The sequence below is a fragment of the Hordeum vulgare genome, chromosome 7H (genome assembly GCF_904849725.1).
Source record: "Hordeum vulgare subsp. vulgare chromosome 7H, MorexV3_pseudomolecules_assembly, whole genome shotgun sequence".
NCBI lineage: Eukaryota > Viridiplantae > Streptophyta > Magnoliopsida > Poales > Poaceae > Hordeum > Hordeum vulgare.
The window spans coordinates 586,636,491-586,658,407 of record NC_058524.1 but is presented as its reverse complement, the minus strand read 5'-3'; positions in this window follow the sequence as shown (position 1 = coordinate 586,658,407).

The following is a 21,917-nucleotide window of genomic DNA, read 5'->3' as shown; positions in this document are numbered from 1 at the left end:
TGACTTCATAGCAGAATGGGTAGAACAACAGCAACCGACTCACATCTACTCGGCCCATTGGACCATGTTCTTCGATGGGTCCAAGATGTTGAATGGCTCCGGCGCCGGCGTAGTGATCATATCCCCAAAAGGTGATAAACTCAAGTATGTGTTGCAGATACATTTTGATTCTTTCATAAACGAAGCAGAGTACGAAGCTCTCCTTTACGGATTGCGCATGGCCATCACACTCGGCGTCCATCGCCTGATGGTCTATGGCGACTCAGATCTGGTGGTTAATCAATTAATGAAGGAATGGGACGTAAGGAACCCCACCATGACTGCATACTGCAACGCAGTAAGGAAACTAGAGAAGAAGTTTGAAGGTCTGGAACTTCACCATGTTCCCCGACTGAAAAACCAAGCAGCAGATGAATTGGCAAAACTTGGATCCACTCGGAGACCGGTCCCGAGTGATGTCTGCCTCGAGTACCTACACCTCCCCTCGGTGAAGGAAGATCCTTTTATAGAGGAGCCAGTACAACCGAAGAGCTCAACAGATCCGACTGAAGTCGAGGTCCCCGCTGTGGTTGATTTGATCATGGAGATTCTTGCTGTCATCCCCGAGTGGACTGTGCCGTTCATTGCGTACATCATGAGGCAAGAGTTACGAGAAGACGAAGTCCAAGCTAGGCAGATCGTCCGCAGGTCGAAGTCCTTCACCATCATTGATGGCCAGTTGTACAGGGAAAGTATTTCAGGCGTCCTTCAGCGGTGTATCTCCCCTGAGGAGGGACAGTTAATCTTGGAAGAAATTCACTCGGGAACCTGCAGTCATCATGCCTCCTCAAGAGCAATCGTCGCCAAAGCATTTAGAGCTGGTTTCTTCTGGTTGCAAGCGAATGAAATGGCAAAATATATGGTCGACCGATGCGAAGGCTGTCAGTTCTATTCGAACAAGTCCCACAAGCCAACATCTGCGCTGAAGACAATTCCTCTTGTTTGGCCCTTCACCGTGTGGGGATTAGATACAGTCGGACCATTCAGAACAGGCCAAGGAGGATTCACTCATGTGCTGGTAGCAGTCGACAAGTTTACCAAGTGGATTGAAGCAAAGCTCATCAAGAAGCTTGACGCCCTTACGACCATCAAATTTATCAGAGACATCATCGCCAGATACGAGGTTCCGCACATCATAATCACCGACATTGGCACAAACTTTGACTCGGAAAGATTCAAAGGTTTTTGCACAGGCCAAGGTATCCGAGTGGAGTTTGCATCTGTGGCGCACCCCCAAACAAACGGGCAAGCAGAGCGGGCGAATGGACTTATTCTTTAAGGGTTGAAGCCTCGACTCCTGCGAGAAGTTGGACATGCCGCCGGCGCATGGGTCACCGAGCTGCCTTCGGTGCTGTGGGGCCTCCGCACAACTCCGAATAGATCTATAGGGCGATCCCCGTTCTTCCTTGTTTATGGAGCAGACGCAGTCCTTCCGAGTGACTTGCTTCACAACTCTCCACGAGTCGAACTCTTCTCCGAAGCCGAAGCAGAGCAAGCCAGGCAAGACGGAGTGGATCTTCAAGAAGAAGAGCGCGAGATGGCACTGATTCATTCAACAATTTATCAACAAGATATGCGGCGATTTCACGCGCGGCACGTCAGGAGCCGCACATTCCAGGCGGGCAACCTGGTGCCCCGAGTGGATCAGTAAAGACCACACAAGTTGGCTCCCACCTGGGAAGGACCCTTCATCATCTCTAAGGTGCTGAACAACGGAGCATATCGACTCTACAACCTCGACAGGGAAACGGACGAGCCGTGAGCATGGAATGGAGATCTCCTGAAGCGCTTCTACACATAACCGCCGACAGAGACAATGTAAAGAACAAGTATCATTGAAGTAATACAAAGCACATTGATTTCTTGCTGATTCAAATTTCTTCCGCGTTTGCAGACTCCAGTCTGAACAACTAACTCCGAGTGTGCACTAAAAGTCACACTCGGGGACTTAGCTGCGACCCAGAGTCGCCTAAGTACAAACTCTCTCCGAGTGTGCACTAAAAGTCGCACTCGGAGGCTTAGCTGCGACCCAGAGTCGCCTAAGTAAAAAACTAACTCCAAGTGTGCACTAAAAGTCGCACTCGGAGGCTTAGCTGCGGCCCAGAGTCACCTAAGTACAAACTCGCTCCGAGTGTACACTACAAGCCACACTCGGAGACTTAGCTGCGACCCATAATCGCCTAAGTACAAACTTGCTCCGAGTGTGCACTAAAAGTCACACTTGGAGACTTAGCTGCGACCCAGAGTCGCCTAAGTAAAAACCCGTTCCGAGTGCACACTAAAAGTCACACTCGGAGACTTAGTTGCGGCCCAGAGTCGCCTAAGTAAAAACACGCTCCGGGTGCGCACTAAAAGTCACACTCGGGGACTTAGCTACGACTCAGAGTTGCCTAAGTAAAAAAGCTTCCTCCGAGTGTGTACTCGAGATACACTCCGAGGCTCACCAAACCCTCATTGAGGCTCATGTGGATGTGAAGACAACTGACAACTACATGAGTAACAACTCACTCTGAGTGTGCACGAAAAGTCACACTCGAGGACTTAGCTGCGACCCGGAGTCGCCTAAGTAAAAACCCGCTCCGAGTGCGCACTAAAAGTCACACTCAGAGACTTAGCTGCGACCCAGAGTCGCCTAAGTAAAAACACGCTCCGAGTGCGCACTAAAAGTCACACTCGGGGACTTAGCTACGACTCAGAGTTGCCTAAGTAAAAAGCTTCCTCCGAGTGTGTACTCGAGATACACTCGGAGGCTTAACAAACCCTCATTGAGGCTCATGTGGATGTGAAGACAACTGACAACTACATGAGTAACAACTCGCTCCGAGTGCGCACTTAAAGTCACACTCGAGGACTTAGCTGCGACTTAGAGTCGCCTAAGTAAGAAGCTTCCTCCGAGTGTGTACTCGAGGTACACTCGGAGGCTTAGCAGACCCTCATTGAGGCTCATGTGGATGTGAAGACAACTGCCAACTACATGAGTAACAACTCGCTCCGAGTGCGCACTTACAGTCACACTCGAGGACTTAGCCGCGACCCAAAGTCGCCTAAGTAACAACGCACTCCGAGTGCGCACTAACAGTCACACTCGGAGACTTAGCCGCGACCCAGAGTCGCCTAAGTAAAAGCTCGCTCCGAGTGCGCACTCGGAGGCTTAGCAGACCCTCATTGAGGCTCATGTGGATGTGAAGACAACTGACAACTACATGCTCCACATGTTTGCCATTGGCTTCACTAAGAGACGCCAAACAAAAACCACGAGCCAAAATCGTGACAAAAAAAACTCAGCGATTCGGTTCGAATTCAAAGTTGGATCTACGATTAGTCGGCTCGGTGTGAATCAAGCTTATCCACACCGAACCACGAATGTGACGGCCAACAGCAGTGGCCAAAGTTTAATACAGATACCACTCGGCATACCGAGGTAAATGTGCGTTCACCATAAAGTTTTTTCAAGCGTCACCGGGACTGGCAGGCTCCACAAAGGTGTCAAGGTCGATTTCGTCTGCAATGCGAGTGACTGTGTCGAGGAAGGTCTCCATGAAATCTTCGAATCGAAGCTTCTTGGTGTTGGTGACCTGCAACATCTTCAGATTTTCTTCACGAGCTTCCTTGCAGTGCACTCGGACCAGAGATAGCGCCACGTCTGCACCACAACGAGCGACAGACTTCTTCCATGCCTGCACTCTGCTTGGGACGTCCTCCAGCCGAGTCATCAGCCCATCTATTTCACTCCGGGAGTCGTCTTCTGGCCACAGCTCCTTGTTGATTTGGCCAAGAACTTTTCTCAGGCGGCCAATGAAAGGTCCCACCCTGCTAAGGCAAATATGCGGTCGGAGCATGTCCCTGTTGGCTTCATCGCCGAGTGGAACGTTTGGAACAAGCGACCGTTCAATGTTGGCTGCTTCAGTCTCAACATCCCGACAGAAGTCTGCAAAGAAAAGACAAGCAGAAAGTAAGCGTGGAGTGAACTCCAAAGTCAAGAAGCACTCGGCAGCAACTTACCACCAAGCAGTGCAACCATCTTCCTTGCCCAGTCGCTGACGTAGTTCTCCTGCGCCATGCACCGAGTGTTCATCACCTTCAGCTGGCCCATCCATTCGGATTTCTGACTCTTCATTTTTTCAACTTCGGCTAGCAATGCCTTGTTGGTCTCCCGAGACTCCTCCAAAGATTTCTCTCGGTCAGCAAGAGCCTCCTTCACACCAGCCAGGTCATTCACAGCCACCTCCAAGTCCGCAGCAAGTTGAATCTTCTCAGCCTTCAGAGCATTGTACGCAGATCCCATTTCGCAAGTCTTCTGCCTAATAGACACCAAGGGAGGATCAGACACATTCAACAAGGAAAAAGTATCGACACATATGAAAAAATAATCAAAGCTCAAAGTTCTTCAGACCCCTGCCGATGCAAGCAATCGACAGCGGTCTCGGGGACTACACCCAGTGGGTTCACTGAGAGTGACCCCACTGGCATGAAGCTTGAACAGGTCGGACCTATTGAGCTCCATGACAAACAGACAACACTATGAGACTACTATTACCTGACCTGAGTAACACTACTCTCGGGGACTACACCCAGTGGGTGCACTCGGAGTGCCCCCACTGGTACCATTCGGGAGATCAACTCTGATCTGTTCTGATTACGGAAAATACATATAAAGACAACTGCCGGTGCAAGCACTCGGCAGAAGTCTCGGGGACTACACCCACTGGGTTCACTCGTAGTGAACCCACTGCAAAATCATCCTACTGTATCCGAGTATATCGCCGAAACCCCCAGTGGGTGACAAGAGGAAAGTAAACACTTACTAGCGCACTTACTCGGATATTGTCCCGGAGTTCCAAGCTTTTCTTGTACAAAGACGTGATGGAGTCATACGCTCCCTTGGCGTCACCCACCATCAGCTCCACCTGCACCATGGCGTCCTTGGCGGTCCCCACCTGGTCTTCCGGGAGGCGTCGGGCATCATATTGAACGGTTGACGGACCCGGCGCGACAGAAGACTCCCTGGGCATCCCGAGCTCCACTCCAGTCGGTTCCGCCGTGAGGGGCACCGTCTCAGTCGACGGCACCATCTCAGTCGGCGGCACGTTCATGGTGGGAGTAGCAGTAGATGGGACAACCTCAAGGACAGGCGCCAAAGCTGGCTCCGACCCCCTTTGGTCGTCGTCCTCCAGATGGATCACCTCCGAAGGAAGCCCGACTGAACAAAACAAAATTACAGAAAAAGGTCAAGATCAAAGACAGCACTCGCGAAACAATAATACAGCTCTCGGAGTCGTGACAACGTACCTTGCTGGGACGTGGCGACATTATCCGTGTCCATAGGATCATCGTCCTGGCGCGGCAGAGAGGTGGCAGAGGTAGCTTCTCTGTTGAGTGAAATCCACTCGACGGATAAGCATGAGTTCAATCGGATACTGAAGGAAGATGGAAGAACAAGACACTTACACTGAGGCGACTGGAACATCGATCCTCATCCGAGGCAAAGCTTTCCGAGGCTTAGGCCCACTAGGTTTGGCCACCTTGGACGACTGGTTCACGGGCTCGGCAGCAGCGTCCCTGGTCCTCTTCACACTCCGAGCACTCGGAGCCACGGGAGGGGCTGGCGGAGCACTCGGGGCCGCTGGAGGAGCCGGCGGAGCAGCGGGATCGTGACGGCGCTTAGTTCGGTGCTCTGGTGGTGAAGGTGGCAAGCTCTGCTCCCCATCCTCCTCCTCCTCCTCTTCCGTCTCCTCCTCCGTCTCCCCACTGTCGGAGACGTACTCGGCGCTATCCACGCTGCCCTCCTGGCTGCCCTCCTCTTCCTCGGCTGGATTCCCGTTCGAGACGGCAGAATACCAGTTGGTCCACTCCTGCACAAAACACAGTCGGCAACGTCAGTCGGCGGGACAAGAAAAGCAATAAATCTAAGAAGATTAAAAGCACTCGACAAGATGTGCTCACCTCATTCGGAGGAGGATTGACGGCGCGGAAGGGCTTCACCCGCCGGGCTCCTTCAGGGTTATCGCACGCGCCTGTGATGCCGCAGACCGACGCTCTCACAGCCTCCCCGGTCACACACTCTGGATGAGACCGAGTGGAATCCGAAGGCTCCGCGTAGTGCCACATGGCGTGGTGTCGGGCCTGTAGCGGCTGAATGCGCCGACCCAGAAAAGTCTCGAACAGGTCCGTGCCGTTGACTCCCTTGCGGACGACGGCTATCAGCGCGTCGATCAAAGGCTGGATTTGGATCCTTTCCCTCTTAGAGAGCGCAAGCTTCCCGGGAGGGCCCGGATGGTCTAAGCTAAAAGGTGGCAACCCGCTCGAAGCATCCGGACAAGCAATGTCCTGGCAATAGAACCAGGACGATTGCCAGTTCCGGACTGACTCGGATAGCTGGAGAGGGGGATAGCTACTCTTTGTTTTCTTCTGGAAGCCTAAACCCCCGCAGAGCTGGAGGATATGGGTCTTACCGTCTGACTGGCTAAGCTTTTTGACGGTTTGGGATCTAGCGGAGAAGACATACTTAAAGAGCCCCCAGTGGGGGGGGGGGGGACATCCGATAAAGCACTCGCAAAGGGTGACGAATGCAGCAAGGTGGGCTATTGCGTTCGGAGGAAAATGATGGAGCTGCGCCCCGAAGTAAGTCATGATACCTCGGAAGAAAGGATGGGGAGGCAAAGAGAAGCCTCTGAACACGTGGCTGAGCTGCAGAACGCGCTCCCCCTCTTTCGACGCCTGCCCCGTGTCGCCTTTCGGCAGCCTCCAGGACTTGTTGACGACCATGTCATGCTCCACCAGCTCCAGCAAGTCGTCCTTCGTCACCGAGGAGGGGAGGAAATCCCCGTGGATCCAACCCGCCGGCAGCGCCCGCTGCCGCCGCTGAGTAGGGGCCGCCCCCTTCTTCTTCTTCTTCTGTGACTCGAGTTTGCTGGTCTGCCCCTTCGTCATGGCGAAGGCGACGGATCCGCAGAGGTGGAGGGGAAGGAGGAGGCTTGAGTCATGCAGAGAGCTGCGGGAGGAGCGGGATTAATGCGAGGAAGATGAGCAGCGCAACAGGAAATCCCGCCGGAGAGACTTAAATAGGCTTCCGACTGGATCACTAACAGGTGGACCCGAGATCTTATCCCCCCAACCGGCTGCTGCGAGGTTAGTGGAGAAGATAAAGGCGCGGTAATCGAGGAGGGAAAACCTACTCGATGGCGATGTCGACATCCCTGTTGAGCGCACGGCAACCGAAATTTGAGGATCCCGGAAAATCCGGCGCTGTCAGTTTGACCAGTCACGTCGAAAGATTCCACGGAAGCACTCGGTCCCTGACGGTTCGTTTCACTGGTATATTCACTCGGATCACTGGTTGAAAGGATAAAATGGATCGAGGCAAACAACGCTAAAGTCACCTCCATACCAGTCGGTTCCATACTCTAGATGTCACTTCATCGTTCCAACCCCGATCCATTTGGGGACTAATGATGGGGTTATAGTCCCAGGGTAGGGTCATAGGCCTGTCCTATAGGTCCTACCCAAGGACTACCCTTCATAGAGGACAAGGCCCTTAGAGAGTTCCGACTGAACTAAGGACGCCTCCATCATCCAGTCGGCGACGAGCACTCGGAGCATATTTAACGTACCAACTGGAATCCACTCTGTACATCGTAACCTCCCAAGAGGGCAACGGCCATACGTTTTCATACACCATTATTAACATTTAAGGCGTACGTTACCTGTAACGTAGGCATTTATTCGCCACTATTCCACCCCTGTCCACCGGGCCATTATGAAGGGCAGCGCACTCTATATAAGCCTCCTTTCCCCACTGGTGCAGGGGTTGGCATTTGCTGTAATCCTATAATCCACTCGACACTAAGCTCCCAAGAGCACTGAGACATAGGGCTTTTACCTCCACCGTAGAGGGGCCTGAACTCATACATCCTCGCTGTAGCTAAGGCTCTGCCCATCCTTTCGTACCCTACACTTCTACTGTCAGACTTATACCCACGACAATTACCTCGCTAGTTTGCTTGAATTATTATTGTTTCCACGTCAATAGCAAACTATTGTTTTGAATCTAATGGATCTGAACATTCACGTCACATAAGAGGAGTTACAAAGGACATCTATGCTAGGTAGCATGAAAGCATCAAAAATTCATTCTTTATCACTTCCCTACTCGAGGACGAGCAGGAGTTAAGCTTAGGGATGCTTGATACGTCTCAAACGTATCTATAATTTTTGATGGTTTCATGCTGTTATCTTGTCATCTTTGGATGTTTTATGTACCTTTTATATCATTTTTGGGACTAACTTATTAATTCAGTGCCAAGTGTCAGTTCCTGTTTTTTCTGTGTTTTCGGCTCTTTTCAGATCTGATTTTGGAACGGAGTCCAAACGGAATAAAATCGCCGAAATAAAATTTTCCTGAACGGAAGAAGATCACGGGGCTTGAGGGCCAAGCCAGGAGGGCTAAGGGGGCCCACAAGCCCCCTATCCGCCACCGGGGGGCGGCGGCCAGCAGGCTTGTGGCCTCCCTGGCGCCCCCCTGACCTAGCTCTTTAGCCTATATATTCTCTAAAATACAGAAAAAATCAAGGGATCCACGAAAATACTTTTCCGCCGCCGCAAGCTTCCGTTTCCGCGAGATCTCATCTGGAGACCCTTGCCGGTGCCCTGCCGGAGGGGACTTTGGAGTTGGAGGGCTTCTACATCAACATGATCACCCCTCCAATGACTCGTGAGTAGTTCACTTCAGACCTACGGGTCCGTAGTTAGTAGCTAGATGGCTTCTTCTCTCTCTTGGATCTTCAATACAAAGTTCTCCATGATCTTCATGGAGATCTATCCGATGTAATCCTCTTTGGCGGTGTGTTTGTCGAGATCCGATGAATTGTGGATTTGTGATCAGATTATCTATGATATATATTTGAGTCTTTGCTGGTTTCTTATATGCATGATTTGATATCCTTGTAAGTCTCTCCGAGTCTTGGGTTTTGTTTGGCCAACTAGATCTATGATTCTTGCAATGGGAGAAGTGCTTGGTTTTGGGTTCTTACCGTGTGGTGACCTTTCCCAGTGACAGTAGGGGCAGCAAGGCACACATCGTGTAGTTTCCATCAAGGGTAACAAGGTGGGCTTTGTCATAGATATGAGATTGTCCATCTACATCATGTCATCTTTCTTAAGGCGTTACTCTGTTCTTTTGGACTTAATACACTAGATGCATGCTGGATAGCGGTCGACGTGTGGAGTAATAGTAGTAGATGCAGAAAGTATCGGTCTACTTGTTTTGCCTATAGATATAATCATTGCCTTAGTTGACGACACAAATTTGCGCGGTTCTATCAATTGCTCGACAGTAATTTGTTCACCCACCGTCTACTTGCTTTCATGAGAGAAGCCACTAGTAAACACTACGGCCCCCGGGTCTATTCACATCTATCGTTTCCACTCTCGCTTTTACTTTGCTTTGTTACTTTGTTGCTTTCAGTTCTCACTTGGCGAACAATCTATAAGGGATTGACAACCCCTTCATAGCGTTGGGTGCAAGCTTTTTGTGTTTGTGCACGCACTTGAGATACTCCTTCACTGGATCGATACCTTGGTTCTCAAACTGAGGGAAATACTTACCACCGCTGCGCTACATCACCATTTCCGCTTCGAGGGAACACCAACGCAAGGCTCCAAGGCCACGGGGGAAATCCTTTGCATATTTGCCTAGGAAGTACCTTAAGGCCTAGCCGTAGCAGAAGGATTCCTGGTGCCGTAGCAAGTTTCTGGCGTCGTTGGAAGGTCTTTTGTTGCAGTAGCAAGGCACGCATCGTGTTGTTGCCATCAAGGGTAAAAAGATGGGGTTTTCATCATTGGTTTGAGATTATCCCTCTACATCATGTCATCTTGCTTAAGGCGTTACTCTGTTTATCATGAACTCAATACACTAGATGCATGCTGGATAGCGATCGATGTGTGGAGTAATAGTAGCAGATGCAGAAAGTATCGGTCTACTTGTCTCGGACGTGATGCCTATATGTATGATCATTTCCTTAGATATCGTCATGACTTTGCATGGTTCTATCAGTTGCTCGACAGTAATTTGTTCACCCACCGTGTTATTTGCTATTATGAGAGAAGCCTCTAGTGAACACTATGGCCCCCAGGGTCTACTCCACACCATATTTTCAGCCTTACACTTTTTACTTCGTTGCACTTTCCGCCTTCAGATGTCACTTTGCAAACAATCTTGAAGGGATTAACAACTCCTTTGAAGCGTTGGGTGCAAGCTTGTTTGTGTTTGCGTAGGTACTCTGGACTTGACGAGACCCTCCTTCTGGATTGATACCTTGGTTCTCAAACTGAGGGAAATACCTACTGCTCTATGCTGCATCACCCTTTCCTCTTCAAGGGAAAACCTGACGCAAACCAGAGAAGTAACAAGAAGAATTCCTAGCGCCAAGGAAGGACTTTTGTTGCCACATAATCAAGCCACTTGAATCATTCAAAGGAGGATACCATCGTATCATACTACATCATAATCATCTTAAAATTTGTGTTGGCATCCAAGACAAACCATTATAAGCTCCTAGCTAATTAAGCATGGCATCAGAAACTATGATGTCTAAGTTATCATTGCAAACATGTTTCTCTCATAACAAAGCTGAATTAGGAACGATGAGCTAGTCATATTTACAAAAACAAAATAGGTCGAGTTCATACCAAGTTTTCCACGCTCAGTCACTTCATCATATATCGTCATTATTGCCTTTCACTTCCACGACCGAATGATGTGAATAATAATGAGAGTGTTCGTGCATTGGACTAAGCTGGAATCTGCAAGAAAACTCAAAGGAGAAGACAAAGTAATATGGCTCTTGGACGGATAAACAAATATGCATGTGAGAGCCACTAAACATTTTAACCATGGTCTTCTACCTTGACCCAAAGAAAAAGAAAACTATTTACATGGGAAAGCTCTCAACAAGCAAAAGAAGAACGGGAAATCTTTTTGGGTTTTCTTTTTAAATACCACTAAGCAAGCAGGAAAGTAACTTACAACTAATTTTTTTTGTTTTTCTCAATTTAAACAAACACACGAGAAGAAAGCGAGAAAAAGAAATAAACTAGCATGGATGGTACAATGGCAAGGTGTGAACACCGACTAACAAGGTGAAAGTGTGAGCATGAATATAAAGTCGGTGAGAAACACGTTCTCCCCCGAGCTTAGGATTTTGGCCTAAGTTGGTCTACTCCCACGGCTGGTCCGGGCGAGATCCAAAATCATAATAGGGGTTGTACGGGAACGCGACACGTACCGCCTGAATAGCTGCCTCACGGAGGCAAGCATCCTTCGCCTCCCTCTCATACTCCTCTGCCTCTCCTCTGGTTATGTAATATCTCCGTTTTACCTGAAAGTCAAAGAAAGTAGGAGAAGGAAGGGTAATATGAAAAACACACTGTCTGTTAAATATTAACCGGTATAGGAGGGATTCATTATCTCTCTCAAGGAACTGATAACGTGTCATAGCGGCGCGATCAAGGAAAGTTGTATGGAGCGGGGGATCTCCTTCGCGGATGGGTATTCCAAGAAAATTTGCTATGCGAGTGGCATAGTTCCCACCAAAGAAATCCCCTTCATTAGCATTATTATTTAGCCTCCTCACGGTTATAGCTCCCATGTTGAAACTTCTATCACCCGTTACTGCGCACTTAAGAATACTAAGGTCAGGTGCGCAGAGGTGACAATGCTCAATCTTGTCGTTAATGCATCTACCTATGAAGAGGGCAAAATAATGTAACACAGGGAAATGAATGCTCCCCATGGTAGCCTGCGTAATATCTCTAGTTTCTCCAACAGTTATACTAGAAATAAAATCTCTAACCGAAGACTTAGGAGGATCATTGGGACTACCCCAATCAGTTATCTTGCAAATTCTATTGAAATCCTCTAAATCCATGGTATACGATTTGTCATAAAGATCAAACAGTATGGATGTCTCACGGCCAACTGAAAATTTGAATCTACGAACAAAAGAGGCAGTGAGTGTAGTATATTGTTCGCATTTGTTGGAGATGAATTCTTCGAGCCCGGCATTGTGAACAAATGTATCAAACTCGTCCTTGAAACCTGCATCAATCATGAATTCATCGGAAGGCCATTCACATGGTTGTACGTGTGCATTTCTCGGCTCATAAGGATCGGGCTCCCGAATCGAGAGACGGGGACCCGTTTTGCTTGAGGAATCACCATGATAGTTTCTCCTAAACATCTTCTTTTTCTGAACTTTTTAGTGACTCAAAAGAAAAGTGAACAAGGCTCAACAAAACTCATAGCAACTACTCCTACAAGTGCCTAGAGGCCATATCATGCATCAAAACTACTTGGGACCAACTAAAATTAACATGCAAAGCTCAAGAACAGGGTCACCAAGGCAGAAAAAATATGCAACGAATAAAGCACTAGAGCAAAAACTAATTGGACCAATGGAGGAGTCACATACCAAGGAAAACTTCCCCAAAACAGTTTGGTGAATGGGGCTTTGCACAAGGAGATCGAAAAATGCTGCAAGAAGAGCAAGAACATGGGTTTGAGCTGTGGAATGATTTTTTATGGAGGTAGAAGAAGGAGATGGGAGCTGGAATAAATGGAGGGGGGCCACTTGGGACCCACAAGCCTGCCAGGCGCGGCCAGGGGGGTGCCCGCGCCTCCTGGGCTTGTGGCCCACTGGTGCATCCCCCCTGACTAGCTTTCTATCTCAGAAATTTTCTAATAATCCAGAAAAAATCATACTTGAATTTCACGGCATTTGAAGAACTTTTATTTTCGGGACACTTTTCTAAGGGACGGAAAAAGCAAAAACAGGAAAAATAAAGCTAAATTTATCATTTTTCTTCTAAACAACCGAAAGTAAAAATTGGGAGCTGAAGGTTTTGACTTCTAGATTCATCCATATCATGGTCATCAAAAGAAATCCGTCAATGAGGTTGATCAAGTCTCCTTGACAAACTTTTTTCGAATCACAGAAAACCGGAGAATTTTCGAATAATAACTAGGTTACCTCAACGGGGATGTGCATATCCCCAACAAGTAAATCATACTTCATCTTGATAGTAGGTATAGGGCATTCAAAGCTTCCAATAAGAATTGATGAAGATTTTTCAATAGCATTGGTGCAATGTAATCGATATTGTTTCTTCAGAAAGTAAACCGTGTGCTCATTACCATTAACATGGAAAGTGACATTGCCTTTGTTGCAATCAATAACAGCCCCTGCAGTGTTTAAAAAGGGTCTTCCAAGGATGACCGGCATGGCATCATCCTCGGGAATATCCAAAATAACAAAGTCCGTTAAGATAGTAACGTTAGCAACCACAACAGGCACATCCTCGCAAATGCCAATAGGAAAAGCAGTTGATTTGTCGGCCATTTGCAAAGACATTTCAGTGGGTGTCAACTTATCCAATTCAAGTCTATGATATAAAGAGAGAGGCATAACACTAACACCAGCACCAAGATCGCATAAAGCAGTTCTAACATAATTTCCTTTAATGGAGCAAGGTATAATGGGCACTCCGGGATCACCTAGTTTCTTAGGAGTTCCACCCTTGAAGGTGTAATTAGCAAGCATGGTGGAAATCTCAACCTCATGTATCTTCCTTTTATTAGTCACAATATCTTTCATGTACTTAGCATAAGGAGGCATTTTGAGCATATCTATCAAACGCATTTGCAGAAAGACAGGTCTAATCATTTCAACAAAGCGCTCAAAATCCTCATCATCTTTTTTCTTGGATGGTTTGGGAGGAAAGGGCATGGGTTTCTGAACCCATGGTTCTCTTTCTTTACCATGCTTCCTAGCAATAAAGTCGTTCTTATCATATCTCCTGTTCTTAGGTTGTGGGTTATCAAGATCAACATCAGGTTCAATCTCCACATCCTTATCATTACTAGGTTGAGCATCAACATGAACACCACTATCAATATTATCACTAGGCTCATGTTCATCACAAGATTGCGTTTCGGCATCAGAAATGGAGACATCATTTGGATTCTCAGGTGTAACAGGAACAGGTTTGCTAGCTTGCAAGTTCCTATCATCTTTCTTTTTCTTCTTATTACCAGGATGACTAGGTGCCTCAGTGTTAACTCCTTGAGAATCTTGTTCAATTCTCTTAGGATGGCCCTCAGGATACAAAGGTTCCTGAGTCATTCTACCACGTCTAGTGACGACTCTAACAGAATTGTCATTCAACTCATTGAGCAAGTCATTTTGAGCCTTATGTACTTGTTCTACTTGAGTAGTGACCATAGAGGCATGTTTACTCAAAAGCTTAAGATCATTGACATTGCTATCCACACAAGCACTTATATGATTAATCATGCGAGCATTTTGTTCCAATCGTCTGCTAACATAATCATTGAAACTTTGTTGTTTGGCAACGAAGTTATCAAATTCATCTAAGCATAAGCTAGCAGGTTTATCATAAGGAATATCACTCTCATTGAATCTATGAAGAGAATTTACCTCTACTACATATGTCGGGTTATCAAGACCATGCATTTCTTCAATAGGTGGTAGATTCTTAACATCTTCAGATTTAATACCTTTCTCTTGCATAGATTTCTTGGCTTCTTGCATATCTTCAGGACTGAGGAATAGAATACCTCTTTTCTTCGGAGTTAGCTCCGGAGGTGGTTCGGGAATGGTCCAAGCATTATCGTTGCTCAAGATATTATTCAATAGAATTTCAGCTTGTTCCACAGTTTTTTCCGTGAAAACACAACCAGCACAACTATCTAGGTGGTCCCTAGAAGCATCGGTTAGTCCATTATAAAAGATATCAAGTATTTCATTTTTCTCAAGAGGGTGATAAGGTAAAGCATTCAGTAGCTAGGCAAGCCTCCTCCAAGCTTGTGGGAGACTCTCTTCTTCAACTTGCACAAAGTTATATATATCCTGCAAGGCAGCTTGTTTCTTATGGGCAGGAAAATATTTCTCAGAGAAGTAGTATATCACATCCTGTGGACTACGCACACAACCAGGAGCAAGAGAAGTAAACCAAGTCTTAGCATCACCCTTTAGCGAGAAAGGAAACAACTTAAGGATATAGTAATGGCGAATTGTTTCCTCATTCGTGAATAGGGTGGCTATATCATTCAGCTTAGTAAGATGTGCTACAACCGCTTCAGATTCATAACCATGAAAAGGATCAGATTCGACCAAAGTGATCAAATCAGGATCAACAGAGAATTCATAATCCTCATCGGTAACAAAGATGGGTGAAGTAGCAAACTTAGGATCATATTTCATTCTAGCATTCGGAGATTTTTCTTTCCACTTGTGCAATAAATTCTCGAGATCATAGCTATCCTTACAAGCAAGAAAGTCCTCAGCTACCTCTCCCTCCATAACATAACCCTCGGGTATATTAGGCAATTCATATGTAGGAGAGCTAGTTCTAACAGGTGAAACAACAGGTTCAACTTCAATAGTTTCATCAGTTTCAGAAGTATCAACACATTCAGCAGCAACTCTAGCAATTTGTGCATCAAGAAATGCACCCAGTGGCAAAGCAATATCAAACAAAGCATCATTATAAGCATCATGGATAGCAGAAGCAGCATCATCAAGCACATGCGACATATCAGAATTACCAATAGGTGGTGGTGTCGCAAATTTACTCATAAGTAAAGGTGAATCAAGTGCAGAGCTAGATGGCAGTTCACCTGTCCTCGTAGTTGAGGGCAAGACTTTAGTTTTTGGATCTCTTGGATTCCTCATAGTGATCAACAGACGTAAATCCCAAGTGACTCAGAGAATAGAGTTATGCTTCCCCGGCAACGGCGCAAGAAAATAGTCTTGATAACCCACAAGTATAAGGGATCGCAATAGTTTTCGAAGGTAGAGTATTCAACCCAAATTTGTTGATTCGACACAAGGGGAAGCCAAAGAATATTCTCGAGTATTAGCAGTTGAGTTTTCAATTCAACCACACCTGAAAGACTTAGTATCTGCAGCAGAATTTCAGTAGCAAAGTAGTGTGATAGTAACAGTAGCAGCGATAACAGTAGCAGTAGTGACAGCAGTAGCGGTAACAGTAGCACTAGTGACATGAGTAGCAGGAAAGTAACTTAGCAAGGACGAGTAGGAAAAGACTCGTAGGCATTGGATCGGTGATGGATAATTATGTCGGATGACATTCATCATGTAACGGTTATAACATAGGGTGATATGTAACTAGCTCCAGTTCGTCAATGTAATGTAGGCATGTATTCCGTATTTAGTCATATGTGCTTATGGAAAAGAACTTGCATGACATCTATTTTCCATCCCTCCCATGGCAGCGGGGTCCTAATGGAAACTAAGGGATATTAAGGTCTCCTTTTAATAGAGAACCGGAACAAAGCATTAGCACATAGTGAATACATGAACTCCTCATACTATGGTCATCTCCGGGAGTGGTTCCGGCTATTGTCACTCCGGGGTTGCCGGGTCATAACACATAGTAGGTGACTACAACTTGCAAGATAGGATCAAGAACACACATATATTGATGAAAACATAATAGGTTCAGATCTGAAATCATGGCACTCGGGCCCTAGTGAGAAGCATTAAGCATAGCAAAGTAGTAGCAACATCAATCATAGAACATAGTGGATACTAGGGATCAAACCCCATCAAAACTAACTCGATTACATAATAGATCTCATCCAACCCATCACCGCCCAGCAAGCCTATGATGGGATTACTCACGAATGATGAGGAGCATCATGGAATTGGCGATGAAGGATGGTTGGTGATGACGACGACGTCGATTTCCCCTCTCCGGAGCCCAGAACGGACTCCAGATCTGCCCTCCAGAGGAAGAACAGGTGGTGGCGGCGGCTCCGTATCGTAAACGTGATGAACTCTTCTCTCTTAAATTTTTCTGGGTGAGAGAGAATATATAGAGCTGGAGTTGGAGGCTGCGGAGCCAAGAGGGCCTCACAAGCCTGCCAGGCGCGGCGAGGGGGGGCGCCTCCTAGGCTTGTGGGCTCCTGGCTCCGCGTCTCGAGGTAATTCTTGTGCCAGTGTTTTTTATATATTCCACAAAAAATCCTCGCAAATTTCCAGGTCATTCCGAGAACTTTTATTTTTGCGCAAAAACAACACCATGGCAATTCAGCTGAAAACAGCGTCAGTCCGGGTTAGTTCCATTCAAATCATGCAAATTAGAGTCCAAAACAAGGGCAAAAGAGTTTGGAAAAGTAGATACGATGGAGACGTATCAACTCCCCAAGCTTAAAGCCTGGCTTGTCCTCAAGCAATTCAGTTGACAAACTGAAAGAGACAAAAGAAAAACTTTTACGAACTATGTTTAATCTTGTTGTTGTAATTATGTCTAACTCATATTCACATTTTCAGCAAGATCATAAGCTAACCACGTAAGCAATGACATTTAGGTCTCATGATGCACTCATAACAATGGCATAATCAACTAGCGAGAAATAATAATAAGTTTCAAATGGCAACACTTCAATCAAAACAAACATGAAGACAATATGAGCAGATGGTATCTCGCTAGCCCTTTCTGAGACCGCAAAACATAAATGCAGAGCACCTTCAAAGACCAAGGCCTGACTGAACATTGTAATTCATGGCAAAGAAGATCCGGTCACAGTCATACTCAATATCAATTAAAAGCAAAGCATAAAAATGACGGAGGTGCTCTCTAACTGGTGCTTTTTAATAAGAAGAAGATGACTTAGCAGAAACGTAAATAGATAGGCCCTTCGTAGAGGGAAGCATTGATTAGCAGAGGTGCCAGAGCTCATGCTTTTAAAAGAGAGATACATAATTTTGTGTGGTGTGCTTTCATTGTCAACACGATGACCAAGAGTTTTCACCATCTTCCATGCTACACATATTATAGGCGGTTCCCAAACAGAAAAGTAAAGTTTTGACTCCCCCACCACCGATCAATCACACTCCATGACTAGCCCAATCCTCGGGTGTCGTCCATACCAACAACAATCCACGGGGAGTTTTGTTTGCAATTATATTTTCGATTTGAACATGGAACTGGGCATTCCGATTACCGGCCCCTTTCTCATGAGTCATAGTGAATAAACACGTATCGAGGATAACACGCCTAGCATGGAAGATAATGACCGCCCCTTGTCACCACATGAGCGGTTCGGGCATACAAAACAGATTATTACTTGAAGGTTTAGAGAGTGGCACATGCAAATTTACTTGGAACGACAGGTAGATACCGCATATAGGTAGGTATGGTGGACTCATATGAAACAACTTTGGGTTTATGGAAGTGGATGCACAAGCAGTATTCCCACTTAGTACAAGTGAAGGCTAGCAAAAGACTGGGAAGCGACCAACTAGAGAGCGACAACAGTCATCAATAAGCATTGAAATTAACCAATGTTGAGTTCAAGCATGAGTAGGACATAAATCACCATAAACATGAATATCATAGAGGCTATGTTGATTTTGTTTCAACTACATGCGTGAACATGTGCCAAGTCAAGCCACTTGAATCATTTAAAGGAGGATACCATCCTATCATACTACATCATAATCATCTCAAAATTCATGTTGGCATCCAAGACAAACCATTATAAGCTCCTAGCTAAATAAGCATGGCATCAGAAACTATGGTCTCTAAGTTGTCATTGCAAACATGTTTCTCTCATAACAAAGTTGAATTAGGAACGATGAGCTAGTCATATTTACAAAAACAAAATAGGTCGAGTTCATACCAGCTTTTCCAGGCTCAGTCACTTCATCATATATCGTCATTATTGCCTTTCACTTGCACGACCGAATGATGTGAATAATAATGAGAGTGTTCGTGCATTGGACTAAGCTAGAATCTGCAAGAAAACTCAAAGGAGAAGACAAAGTAATATGGCTCTTGGACGGATAAACAAATATGCATGTGAGAGCCACTAAACATTTTAACCATGGTCTTCTACCTTGACCCAAAGAAAAAGAAAACTATTTACACGAGAAAGCTCCCAACAAGCAAAAGAAGAACGTGAAATCTTTTTGGGTTTTCTTTTTAAATACCACTAAGCAAGCAGGAAAGTAACTTACAACTATTTTTTTGTTTTTCTCAATTTAAACAAACACATGAGAAGGAAGCGAGAAAAAGAAATAAACTAGCATGGATGATACAATGGCAAGGTGTGAACATCGACTAACAAGGTGAAAGTGTGAGCATGAATATAAAGTCGGTGAGAAACACGTACTCCCCCAAGCTTAGGGTTTTGGCCTAAGTTGGTCTACTCCCACGGCTGGTCCATGCGTTATCCAAAATCATAATGGGGGTTGTATGGGAATGCAGCAACTACCACCTGAATAGATGCCTCACAGAGGCGAGCAGCCTTCGCCTCCCTCTCATACTCCTCCGCCTCTCCTCTGGTTATGTATTATCTCCGTTTACGTGGAAGTCAAAGAAAGTAGGAGAAGGAAGGGTAATATGGAAAACACGCTGTCGGTTAAATATTAACCGGCATAGGAGGGATTCATTATCCCTCTCAAGGAACTAATAGCGTGCCATAGCGGCTGTATGGAGCGGGGGATCTCCTTCGCGGATGGGTATTCCAAGAAAATTTTCTATGCGAGTGGCATAGATCCCACCAAAGAAATCCCCTTCATTAGCATTATTATCTAGCCTCCTCGCGATTATAGCTCCCATGTTGAAACTTCTATCACCCGTTACTGCGCTCTTAAGAATACTAAGGTCAGGTGCGTAGAGGTGACAATGCTCAATATTGCTGTTAATGCATCTGCCTATGAAGAGGGCAAAATAATGTAAGGCAGGGAAATGAATGTTCCCCATCGTAGCGTGCGTAATATCTCTAGTTTCTCCAACTGTTATACTAGAAATAAAATCTCTAACCGAAGACATAGGAGGATCATTGGGACTACCCCAATCAGGTACCTTGCAAATTCTATTGAAATCCTCTAAATCCATGGTATACGATTTATCATAAAGATCAAACAGTATGGATGTGTCACGGCCAACTGAAAATTTGAATCTACGAACAAAAGAGGAAGTGAGTGTAGTATACTGTTCACATTTGTTAGAGATGAATTCTTCGAGCCCGGCGTTGTGAACAAATGTATCAAACTCGTCCTTGAAACCTGCATCAATCATGAATTCATCGGAAGGCCATTCACATGGTTGTACCTGTGCGTTTCTCGGCTGATAAGGATCGGACTCCCGAATCGAGAGACGGGGACCCTTTTGTTTGAGAAACCACCATGATAGTTTCTCCTGAACATCTTGTTTTTCTGAAATTTTTAGTGACTCAAAAGAAAAGTGAACAAGGCTCAACAAAACTCATAGCAACTACTCCTACAAGTGCCTAGAGGCCATATCATGCATCAAAACTACTTGGGACCAACTAAAATTAACATGCAAAGCTCAAGAACAGGGTCACCAAGGCAGCAAAAATATGCAACGAATAAAGCACTAGAGCAAAAACTAATTGGAACAATGGAGGAGTCACATACCAAGGAACAATTCCCCAAAACAGTTTGGTGAATGGGGCTTTGCACAAGGAGATCGAAGAATGCAGCAAGAAGAGCAAGAACACAGGTTTGAGCTGTGGAATGATTTTTTATGGAGGTAGAAGAAGGAGATGGGAGCTGGAATAAGTGGAGGGGGGCCACGTGGGACCCACAAGCCTGCCAGGCGTGGCGAGGGGGTGCCCGCGCCTCCTGGGCTTGTCGCCCCATTGGTGCATTCCCCTAACTAGATTTCTAGCTCAGAAATTTTCAAATAATCCAGAAAAAATAATACTTGAATTTCAGGGCATTTGAAGAACTTTTATTTTTGGGACACTTTTCTAAGGCACGGAAAAAGCAGAAAACATGAAAAATAAAGCTAAATTTATCATTTTTCTTCTAAACAACCGAAAGTAAAAATTGCGAGCAGAAGGTTTTGACTTCTAGATTCATCCATCTCATGGTCATCAAAAGAAATCTGTCAATGAGGTTGATCAAGTCTCCTTGACAAACTTTTTTTGAATCACATAAAACCAGAGAATTTTGAAATAATCACTAGGTTACCTCAACGAGGATGCGCATATCCCCAACAGGTAAATCATACTTCATATTGACAGTAGGTATAGGGCATTCAAAGCTTCCAATAAGAATTGATGAAGATTTTTCAATAGCATTGATGCAATGTAATCGATATTGTTTCTTCCGAAAGTGCACATGTGCTCATTACCATTAACATGGAAAGTGGCATTGCCTTTGTTGCAATCAATAACAGCCCCTGCAATGTTTAAAAAGGGTCTTCCAAGGATGACCGCCATGGCATCATCCTTGGGAATATCCAAAATAACAAAGTACGTTATGATAGTAACGTTAGCAACCACAACAGGCACATCCTCACAAATGCCGATAGGAAAAGCAGTTGATTTGTCGGCCATTTGCAAAGACATTTCAGTGGGTGTCAACTTATCGAATTCAAGTCTATGCTATAAAGAGAGAGGCATAACACTAACACCAGCTCCAAGATCGCATAAAGTAGTTCTAACATAATTTCCTTTAATGGAGCAAGGTATAGTGGGCACTCCGGGATCACCTAGTTTCTTAGGAGTTCCACCCTTGAAGGTGTAATTAGCAAGCATGGTGGAAATCTCAACCTCATGTATCTTCCTTTTATTAGTCACAATATCTTTCATGTACTTAGCATAAGGAGACATTTTGAGCATATCTGTCGATCACATTTGTAGAAAGACAGGTCTAATCATTTCAACAAAGCGCTCAAAATCCTCATCATTCTTTTTCTTGGATGGTTTGGGAGGAAAGGGCATGGGTTTCTGAACCCATGGTTCTCTTTCTTTAACATGCTTCCTAGGAATAAAGTCGTTCTTATCATATCTCCTGTTCTTA